The 12,001-nt window shown below is 45.5% G+C and overlaps 1 pseudogene; it reads right to left on the bottom strand.

The window, feature by feature from the left end:
- Positions 1-10,231: 10,231 nt before the first annotated feature.
- On the bottom strand, positions 10,232-10,898 carry LOC144762596 (uncharacterized; annotated as a pseudogene).
- Positions 10,899-12,001: the final 1,103 nt, after the last annotated feature.

The following is a 12,001-nucleotide window of genomic DNA, read 5'->3' as shown; positions in this document are numbered from 1 at the left end:
CAGAAACAGGCCCGAGGACTTTTTAGAGACCCTGGTGGTGGCATGGCAGCCTAGCAACCAGCAGTCTAAAGCCCTACTGGGTCCGCACAGGGGAACCCTTTGTGCCCCTGTCTGCTACTGTTGCCAACAAAGTCTCTGCAGCTGAGGGTTCCTGCTGATAGCTTTGCAGAGACTTACATACTGTGATATTACCCCTTGGCGAAGGCGTTTGCCAGCTGTGCTAGGCCTGCACCCAGCAAGCCGTGGGGAGCTCACAGAGTGGAAGGCCTGAGAGTGCTCCCAACAGGACAAAGGAGTGCCTTGCCATCCGGGTTCAGACCACACCCCATGCCCCAGGAACTGGCTTCCTTTTTTTCAGGACTTTGGCAGGCCTTGCATTTCATCCTTTGCGGAGCACTGGGGAGCGAGGGAAGAAGACGCTGAGACCTTGCAAAGGCATGCCCTCTTGGAGAGAGTGCTCCTATATAGAGCGTATACAGACTAACAAAAGACCCTGCTGCCTCATGCTTGGGACCTGATTCTATGACAACTGTGCCTCTCTGCGCTCGGTGACTCCAGGGTCTATCCTCGGGGAACACACTCGGTGAACACATACTACAGCCTCACAGAGTCCTTGGGTGATATTTCTCCAAGATCCCAATGCTCCCTGGAACAAACATGTCCTCGGCTCGTACCAAAAAGTACACTCCATTAAAGACATGCTCATTAAACAATCCACCCCACTTGCCTTGGACTCAGTAGGTGACTTGGAAGGTCACTCATTAAGGCCTGAACATGGGAGCAATGAAGCTCCTGTGACTAGGTCTTACATAGAAACACTTTTTCATCCCTCAGTCAATCAAGAAAGATCTGGTCCAGGACCTACATGGAGTTCAGAAGGAAGTGTCGTAATTGGGAAATCAAGTGGATGCTCTGGTGAATCATGAGATCACCAGGGACAATTAGACAATTAGATCAAGCAACTCAGGCAGGAACTCATTCACCTCACAGGCCAACAGATATACCTTCAATCCCATGCCGAGGACCTTGAAAACGGGTCTAGGCACAACAACATCAGGATTTGGAAAGTGCCATTGACTGCCGAAGCGGGGAATATGGAAGAATATGTGAAAGAGCTCTTTGCACAAATATTGGGAGACACCCAGGCTTCAGAGATCAAGATAGATAGAGCTCATCGGACTGGTCTACCCAGAGCTTCACGTATGTCCCCCCTGGACATACTATCGTGTGTCCATAGCTTCCCTTTGAAGGAGTGAATCCTCTGGAAGCAGGAGATTTGACCCCAGTGCACTTTAGAGGACACTCCCTTCAGATTTTCCAGGATCTCTGCGCCATTGCACTCAAGAAGAGGAGGGAATTCTGACCAGTGATGGCCTTCCTGTGAGAGCATAACACCCCATACCCATGAGGCCACCCCTTCTGACTAATTTTTAGCTGGAAAGGGAAGACCCAGCAGCTACATGCTCTTCTGGTGGCTTACGACCTGCTCCATATTGAGGTAATATAGGGGGACACCAGGAGTGGCACAAAACCAGACGCTGCGACTGGCAGATACCAGAGGTGGAGGGGGAGGACTAGAAGCAAGAACTCAGCTAAACCAGACACAGCCACAATAGTCCTTTCTTACTTAGAGCACACAGGGGCTGATATTGGTGTCCTACAAGAGATGCAGCTTTTAGCAAAAGATGCCCACAGGTTCAAGAACAAAGCATTTCCCCGCCTGCATTTCTCTTCATCTGGCTGTAAAACAGCAGGAGTGGCAATACTTTTAGCGTGCAAATTTGCGGGAACGGTATGACTAAAGCTGGTAGAGATCAAGGGACTGCTTTTGGTATATCAAGTGCAGATGGGGACATGGGCCCGCTCCCTAGGCTCACTGTATGCACCTAACGAAGGGCAGGAACACTTCATCAGAGCTGCCTTAGAGGAATCTCTTACTTCCCAGGATCAGCTGGTTTTAATTGAGGAGATTTTAACATTGTCTTCAATAATGAGATGGACCGCATGGGCTCCGGGGGAGGAGGTTCTGGGGCACTAACTGAAGAAGGGCTGGAGTGGCTGGGGGATATGGGGCTGACAGATCTCTGGTGTTCTCTACACCCCCAGACAAGGGATTACTCCTTTTACTCACATGCCCATAAGACATATGCATGTCTAGACTATTTTCTGGGGAACCGAAAGATTATTTTGTTAATGTACAGAGTGCAGATCGAGCCTCTGTCTCTGTCGGATCATTCTGCCTTGATCTTGGAGCTCAGGCATCCACTCCAGGGGTAGATGATGGCCCAGGGAAACAATCTTACAGAGACCAGCGGTGATCACACAAATACAACAGGCGATCCATGATTACTTACAGTTTAACAACACCCCAGATGTTTCTTCCTTTGCTTTGTGGGATACCTTAAAAGCAGTTATACAGGGGGTAATCAAAGCAATAGCAGCGGAAGAAAACCGCCAATGTAGTGAAAAGAACTGCAGGAGCAAGTCAGGGAGCTAGAGCAAGTACATCAACGACTCAGGCCGCCAAGAATACGGTGCCAACTAGAAACTACGTGGAAATAGCTGGCTAGCTTAGATTTGGACATAGCAGAATGCTCACTTCACAGATTGAAACACTCCTTTTATGTTAATGGGGATAAGTGTGGCAGACTACTTGTGGCCATGCTTCCCTCCCAGAGAAAGTGCGCCAGAATAGATACTCTCCTTAATGGTGTTGATGAAGAGATAAGTGATGATGGGCAAATAGCCGAGCGTGTTAGAGCATTTTGTGCATTGCTGTACATCGGGCAACTGGCTGCCCTTGACTTCCCTTCACATTATTTGCGGCAGGTCTCGACAACTTGTCTGACTGAATCCCAGGCAGCCTCCCTAGAAGCACCCATCTGTATTGAAGAGATCATTTCTGCTATTTCTAGGCAGAGGAACCTAAAATCCCCGGGGCCTGATGGTTTCCCGGTAGGATTCTATAAAGCCTTCTGCTCTGACTTGGCTCCAGTCCTCACCCAACTGTTGAATGATATTGCATCCTCAGGCAATCTCCCTCCCACAATGCAAGAAGCAGAAATCATTGTAATTCCTAAACCTGGGAAAGACAAGCGCCACTGCACCAATTACCACCCTATTTCACTTCTGAATTTGAAGGCAAAGCTCTCTACAAGCATTTTAGCAGCCCGCCTGATTCCTTATATGCTGGGACTAATCGGCCCTGATCAAGCCGGTTTGATCCCACAGAGGCAGTGCACAGAAAACACCAAGCAGCTGCTGCACATTATTGATAAATGCACCGTATTGAGAGTGCTAGCATGTTGTTATCAGCTTATGCCGAGAAGGCCTTCGATCAGGAACATTGGTCCTTTCTAGTTGCGACACTGAAACACTTTGGAATAGGAGAACGATTTTGTGCCTATATCCTTAGCGGTTACAGGTCCCCGATTGCTATAGTGAGGGTGAATGGGTATGGCTCAGACACATTCCCCATACAACACGGTACCAGGCAAGGCTGCCCCCTCTCTCCGCTTCTCTTTGCTCTGTATATGGATCTGGTTTAATCCATCGTTATTTTGCTCACCAGACCACCCCAGTTCAGATATGGCCATCAGCCCATGGGGCACAGGTCAAGACTGATTTGCATATGGCTGAGTTCAAACTGGAATGGCATGGTGAGCAAAAAAACGATGGATTTAGGCCCAGATCTCTGTATTGGGGTAAATGTTTGACATTGTTCTGCATTCTGTCCATCAATTGTTGTTTTTGCATTTGTCACCCCGAGTGGGATGGGTATGCTCAGACGTGAATCCCATGCTCTCCAGGCCACTGGAATCAAGCTATCCTGGCTGATGACGGCTGATAGCCAGAAACCGGTCCTAGGATGCTTGATTCTGGTCCAGGGAAGACATGGCTTGGCAGTTGGGGCTGGACTGTTCCCATGAGGCACAGGGTCAAGACTGATTTGCATATGGCCATGTCTGAACTGGGGTGGTTTGATTAGCAAAATAACGATGGATTAAACCCAGATCTGTGACTGGGGGTGAATGTTTTGCCATTGTGCAACCTTCTGTCCATCAATTGTTGTTTTTAGATACTTCCAAGCAGCTCAGTTATGGTACTTGGTGGAGTGGTCCAGACCAGAGTCGGAAAAACACTGGTTGTTCATGGATAGAGCGATAGCGGGGACATCCTCGAGTAAAGTACCATTCTTGCCACGCTGTCATCGGGCTCCTAGCATATATATTTCCTCTGTCACACAGTCTCTCATGAGGGTTTGGGAATGATGCACACGTAGGGGACACCTAACCACTTTCCCTTCTCCGATGTCATTGGTAATTGATAACCCGGCCTTTTCATCTGGGACCAAACCAGCCTTCTGGATTTGGAGGGAAGCTGAATGTAAAGCGGCCGGCTACTTCTTTGATTTGGATGGCCCAATACCCTTTGACGTCCTCAAGAAAAACTACTCCCTTCCCCAGAGTGAACACATTAGATTCTTTCAGATAAGGCACTGGCTCTTACACTCATCTATGAGGAGTAGGGTTGAAGGGCCCCGTACCCCTTTCGAAAAATGGCGGCGAGCAAATGACCTGATAAGCGGATTCTCTCTGAGTTGTATGTCCTCTGCGTCCCATTCAAATGTCAGACAAAACCCCAGCCCTATGATGGGAGGGAGAGATAGGATGGCAGCTCTCTACGAAGGAATGGCAGGACATCTACCATAGAGCTAGGTGTGCGACTTACAATATAGCATGCACCGAGACAGCTTTGAAAATCACTTCATACTGGTACCTTACCCCAGTATACCTCCACAGGGGAAACCCAGGTCGTAGCGATGCCCCCTGGACACAATGTGGTGAGAAAGGTACACTTACACATATACTTTGGGGGTGTTCATAACTGGCACCATTTTGGAACTCGGTGTTAGATGACATTGACACTCACTTCTCAACACAACTCCCAAGATTCCCGTCGTTCATCTTACTGGCCTCCCTAATCCCCTAACATACCCTCTTGCCTCCTGCAAAGAACATCAAATCAGCATAGCACCGAGAGCTGCACATCAAACTCTTTCACTGTGGGGAACTGCCTCCATCCAGAAACATCTAAGCTCCCTACATTGCCTGTGGGGGGTCCTGGGAATCGAATGGCTCACCCTTACTCTGGCAGGGCAAGGCCACATTATCCACACTAGATGGCACCAATTCATATCACCACTCTCTCAGGAATTACACAAACTGACCGGTCCCTGGTATTTGTGTATATTGAGATTTACAGACCCACCTCAACCTACACGAGGGGATGCCCCACAATAAGCAATCTTTAAGCAGACATAGACACATAGTTTGTGCTAGACATTGAGCAATTGGTACCGGGGGCGAGGAGGGTTGTTGAGGGTGGTGGGTTGCAAAGAGGGGTTGTTAGTTGTTTTGTGTTTATTGTTGAAGAAATGCCATGTAAGCTTTGACCTTTTATTAGAAGATCCTTACTCAAAGGTTTGTAATATGTCAACATGACAATAAAATAAATGTAACCATAAATGTCATACCCTCAGATATTTTGCTAATAAAATATTTACAATGCTCCCCGCATGTGTAGACGAGAGAATCCTGTACCTGGATTTTGTTGGACTCTAACCCCACAGCAGCTTTTTTTACATACTTGAATATATATTTTCCATAGATGTTATGCTTGGGGAATGCCACTGTGCTGTTAAAACACTGTAATCCTGACTTTATCCAACTACATGGCTACCCAGTTAGTCCCTTCCATGTAGTTCAGCTCAGTGTTAAAGACGAGCATGCCGGGTCTTTCTGACCATATTTCATCAAGTAGAGTGTTGCCTGGAAAAACTCAGATTTGGCGAATTCTCCAGGGTGCAGTGTACAAAGGTCATGTTTCAGGTTGTTGCATTTAAACAAATATTTACACTAGATGATGTTTTTTTGGTTTTTGAGGCTCTCTTCCACCTTGCGAATCTTCTTTTGAGAGCCCTTTCTGAAGAACAATACCTTTTTTATAGAGTGCCGGCAGACCCCTATGACTCTAAGACCTTTGCTTCCTTTTAATACTTTCGCTTTGCTTGGCCTGTACACAAATCCTGCCCCTTCTTGAGATTATTTGTTCATGCTGATAGTGACAGTGGAAGTCACAGATTCCACCACATCCTGGGCAATGTTTGTGGCAGTGGCTTTAACGTGGGGTTTTGCAATTTCATAGCCTCTTCTCAAGAAAGACATAGCTTTTTGAAACAAACTATGGAAAAAATCTCCCAGTGCCATCCGTACATAACAAGGGTCCCTTGAAAGTATGGTGGCCCTCCATATCCAGCCTGGTGCCTGTAATAGTCACTGTGCAGAGCAGGGTCGCCGTATGCTTTCGTGAACACCATGATGACTTCTTAATAGTCCCTGTCACGTCCCAGCCTTAAATGGAGCTTAACAGTAACTTTACTATATTTAAAGGACACAGACTCAGATTGATTGTTGAAGACATAACCAAAATAGTGAAAAAAATGTTTTTTTAGAAATTGCTATGTATTCTGGTTTGATATATTTAATATCAATCATTGTGTTATTTTCTCCCTTCACTAGGATCCATTGTAAAAATGGTGAATACCTATCCCGATCCTCTGCGGCTCTATAATGTCACTAAACATGTAGAGTGTATAGAATCCTCTGTTAATATTTGGGCACATAGTGACTGACTTAATTTGTTTGGCCTTTTATATGTTGTACCTGTGCCTAAAACCCTTACTAATTTATCCGTACTGTAAAATTCTGTATCACGATATTGATCATTAAGAAACACCTTGCTTTGAATGTAATCTAATACTAGCTGAATAGTCAAATAAGTTTCAATGCTTGCTATAGATTTGTTGATGGCTGTGACCACCACCATGATGCTGGAGTAATAGTCGTGAGGAAAGTCAGAGTGGATGATCAAGGGGTCCTGATCATGCTTTATGGTAACTTTGGCCTTGAACATTGGAAATGTATTCCATGTTACGGGTATTGGATTTCAGTTATGGCTAACTCCCAGTTTCCTTTCAGATCCACAGGGTCAGCCCATTTCACAGTATAATTAGGTATGTGATTTTTGTGTACATGTCTTTTAAGGCATTGGATGGCAAGGTAACATAAAGGGGCCGATTCCGATTTGGGAAAAACCGCTCCGAATAGCCGTTCAGAGCGTTTTTCCCGTACGAATCGTACCCTGCAACGTCGCCCGTACGTATGACAAAGTACGATTCGTACCAGGAGCCGTACTCCGTACGAGTCGTACAGAGACCGTACGACTCTAATCTCCGTACGATTCTCCCTCGGAACCCCCTGTACACGACATATGTATGGTTCGCGGCTGGTTTTTATGACCCAGCAAGTACGATATGTGTCGGGTACGCACTGTACGACCCTTTTTCTACGGGAGCTGAAAACAGCCGTAAAAGCAGAGTTTGTGCCAAAACAGGTACGGAACGGCCCCCTGGGTATGGTATGTACCCCCCATGATCGCAGGGGTACGGTGCGTACCCCTGCGATCATGGGGTGTACGCACCGTACCCCATGTACGATAGGTGCACGCACCGTACCCCGTGTACGCTGGGTGGATGCACCATACCCCATGCACGCTGGGTGTACGCATCGTACATGGGGTACGGTGCTTACACCCATCGTACATGTGGTACGGTGCATACACCCATCGTACATGGGGTACGGTGCGTACACCCATCGTACATAGGGTCCGGTGCATACACCCATCGTACATGGGGTACGGTGCCTACACCCATCGTACATGGGGTCCGGTGCGTATACCCATCGTACATGGGGTACGGTGCGTACACCCATCGTACATGGGGTACGGTGCGAACACCCATCATACATGGGGTACGGTGCGTACACCCATCGTACATGGGGTACGGTGCGTACACCCATCGTACATGGGGTATGGTGCGTACACCCTATGATCACAGGGGTATGCACCGTACCCCTGTGATCATGGGGTGTACGGACCGTACGGTGTGTATGTGTTTGTGTGCTTTTCCGTAGGACTCGCCCTTACCTGATGTGGACCGTACGAATCGCGTCCTCATACCCCGGTCCGGATCGTACTCGTCGGGTCGTACGGCATGTGTATGAGTCGTACGGCATGTGTACGAGTCGTACGGTTCACGGTTTCAGCCTTGCAATACGTACGGATTGTGACGATTCGGACGAATTCACGGACTAGGGATCGTACTACGCGACTCGGATGGACGGGTACGATTCGTACGCAGAGGGCTCCGGATACAAATCGTACAGACATTTTTTTTCCCGAATCAGAATCGACCCCAAAATGACATTGTCTACAAATTGCAACCTTCAGAGAGCCCCCTGTACTCACTCTCCCTGCAGTAAGCTGACCAAACTGTTAAATTTTTCTGACCATCCACCCTATTTGACTAAGGCCTATCTGTTAGCCCGGCTACCTTTTTATTTCAGAACTTTTTCAACCGCGTACACTCGGTGTGGATCATCTGGCACCTTCTGTAACTCTTTGTTATAAAAGGCACCCAACATTCACCGTCATAGTCCTTTAACCTGTAAATATATATTCCTTCTTTACGGTCTACACTCTCCAGTATAAATATTTAGTCACTAAAGGTTTACTGGTAGCCCTTCGTAAAGACCCCTTTCAACTTTGACACCCTAACATGATCACCTACTTTCAAAAATGGCTTGTTTACCTTGGCAGCGAAATGGCTCCGGTACACCATTCACCACAATTCTATGGAATCATCAGATGTTACCTCTATGGGAGATGGTTTGAGGGTTCTGTGATAAATGGCATTATAAATATCTATAAACACTCGTAGAACATTCACATATCAGTAGGTTATGTATGCCATGAAATATCTCCACATCTTAGATTTTACAGTTCTGGTAAAACACTCTATCACAGCAGCTTTTACCTCTGTGTTCATCACAAAATGATGAACATCGTGCTGTTTTCATAATTTCTGAAATAACTTGTTTAACCCCTTCCATGCTCATGACGGAACCATTCCGTCATGAGTCACGGTTGGGCTGTGCTGATGACGGAATAGTTCCATCACGGCCACGCCCGCGATTGGAATGTCCAGCACAGGGCTGGAATTCCCGCTGCAAGCAAGCGGTTAAAAATAATTTTTGGGCGTCTCTTTGCAGTTTTTGAGGGTTTGACACTTTCTGAAGATGGCATTAAAGGCTGTGCTGATGCTGGTACAAGTTTTATCACTTAGTGCTTCTGCAAAGGCGCACTAGGACAACACATCTATTACCGTCAATATACATCAAGCTCCATTAATATGCTTGGCTAGATCTAAGACTAATTATGTCTGCCTGCCATTGATAATCTAGCTGAGCATTAACAATGGTCTGCCTCCTCCTAAAACGCCTCCTGCCTGGCTTATGGAGTAAATCCACATCTTCCCCAGGTGTTCACCTGTACTCTGTTACTGACTCATTTTCAACTAGAACCCTTCTAAACAGAGCTTGGACATTTCAAATGCATCTGATCCTGCTTGTATCATAATAAAACGTCCTCAACCCTACACCCACCATGTTATCAGGCTCTGCATCTCAAGTAATGAAAGACACTAGTTTTATGTGGAGCACTTTATAAAAAAATAAAGAACATTAGCAACACATAAACAGGACATAATTTACAGTTTCATGATACATGTCTTGTCATTGTTATTGGACAGATTGCTGACATTTTCACTACGAATCCATAATATGACACATGCTATATATATTACTAGGGGCCTGGCAGAAAATTTGTCGCAGCATCACAATTTTTGATATTTTTACAGCTATAAACTCAATGGCTCTAGGACATTCAGGTTATTGACAGCATTCAAAAGAAGGTATAATTCTCTGTCATACAATACGAAACCTTTATTTCTGAAATAATCTTTGGTCAGAAGCTCCGAGGCAGTAGGTAAGCTGTTCGTCAGTGGTAGTATTAACTCCCTTGTATGGTATTTGTACGTGCTCCAGTATTCATACATTGTAGGTAGCCATGGACTGAAACACCAGTTGGCTATGCATGCAGGTCTGTCACTGTGCATCATTGTGGGTGGCTCACCAAGCTTCAGATACTGTAGATTTACAGGTTGTATTTCAGCTATTCTTTCTTTAAGCAACACATATATCAGTCAGGCAATACACATGATCCTGGACGTAACTCAGATGTACCTTGTGCACTGACATTATAATGCTTGTTCTTAAAGTGAGTAAGTATGTAATGTTAAATAAGTCATTAATGACAAGACAACATGGAGTTCATCGTTTTTTAAAACAGTTTTCATGGGGCTAAAGAGACGACTCATATGGCTTTCAAAATAAATATCACACATATGCTTTTGTATATACCTTTCAGACATCCTTCTAACAAAATATGTACACAAAACTTGCATACGACAGAGTTTTCAGCTTGAGACACTTGAGCATTGCATCTCTTTAAGCGTGGTCGACACGACCTTAATCATATCAGGGTGGACATTTTTCTTTTCTGCAGACAAACCATACACCAACCATAACAATTTAAAAAAATGTGCAGGTCCAGCAACCTACATATATGGTGGACTGTTCTTGAAGTGTACGAGTTGTATAGACACTCGTGAACCTCCTGTTGCAGATCACTAATTTTATGGTCGTAACAGAGACACATTGGACACAAGTATTCAAAACAATCGCAGCAAAACATTTAACAGACCATATGGTGTCATAGGGTATGCCTGGAGATTCCATTTTAAAATCTGTGATAATATAGGTACAAACGCATTTCTTATGCAGCTGTATGTTTTGTATTGTGGAACTTTCAGTCTGTTTCGAACACCATAAGCAGTAAACATTTACAGCATTAACCTTCGGCTGAGTCCCCTCTACCATGACTCTTTTTGCTGATGCTTTCTACGGTTCAAAATGAAAAAGAAAGACAAACTAATAGTTAAAATATTAATATAAGTGAGTGTCTATAATGATTTTTAGCGCCAGGAAGCCTGCAAGGTATCAGTGCGCTCTACAAATACCTAAAAAAAAATAAAATAAAAAAAAAATAAATATAATGATTTTTACTAACCTCGTCATTTATGTTGGACTCGATGGCACCTCTGAAATCTTGGGAGTCATTGAGATCCATCGAGCATGACTGACGTCGGAGTTTGTGTGTGGCTTTTGCACGACAATAGCCTTCGAAGCAGATTCCTCCAGAGACCCTATATCTTCATAGGTCGGTGAGTTAGGAGCTGTTATAGATTCTTCAACATCTTCCATGTCTGTGAAATGTTTCCAGTATTTTCATTGTTACTCAGGGTTTCACTGATGCTGGAGCCCTTATTAATGGATATGAGTTGTGGCAAATCATTGAGGATGAGCATTTTAAACCGGGGGCAGAGCTCCTAATCAAAGCCAGTGATGTCATGACCATCCTCTTTAAGATCGTTCTGCTGCGCATTCTGCTACTCGTTCAAACCTGCAACAGAGGGTGTATTTTTGATGAAGTGACTGTTTCTCTTCAGAACTACGGAGCAATCTGTTTCCGGAGGGGGCTCCTGAGTTTGGCATAGGCTGCTTAGTGGTCTCCTTACAGGTATTCTTAGCATAAAAAGGGGGAGCGTACATCACACCATGGTCATATGATCTCCAGGGGCTCTGGTTCATTGGGGGCTGCCGCATAACCCTAACCACGTTTTAGGACCATGAGTATGTGACTAGCACGTGACTAGAGTGGTTACAACACACATGACCAAACATGCTCGCATGACAACCCCCCCAGGAAGTGACAACACTTGTGGGGCAGGTCCCCAGCAGCCTCGTAGTTCTGAAAACGGAAGTGACGTCACTGTTTGCTTGATGTGAAAGGTATCTCTCTGTACTGCCAGCTGTCCTGGATTTGCGTTCTGTCACAGCTCTTTGGACTCCGTTAGGAGCCAAAAGGGTTCCCTCATAAAACATTGCAAGACCCTACACCCCACACTACCTATGAATTCGCC

The sequence above is a fragment of the Lissotriton helveticus genome, chromosome 6, assembly GCF_964261635.1.
Source record: "Lissotriton helveticus chromosome 6, aLisHel1.1, whole genome shotgun sequence".
Taxonomy (NCBI): domain Eukaryota; kingdom Metazoa; phylum Chordata; class Amphibia; order Caudata; family Salamandridae; genus Lissotriton; species Lissotriton helveticus.
Note: the sequence above shows the minus strand (reverse complement) of the source record. Positions and strands in the feature narration are given on the sequence as shown.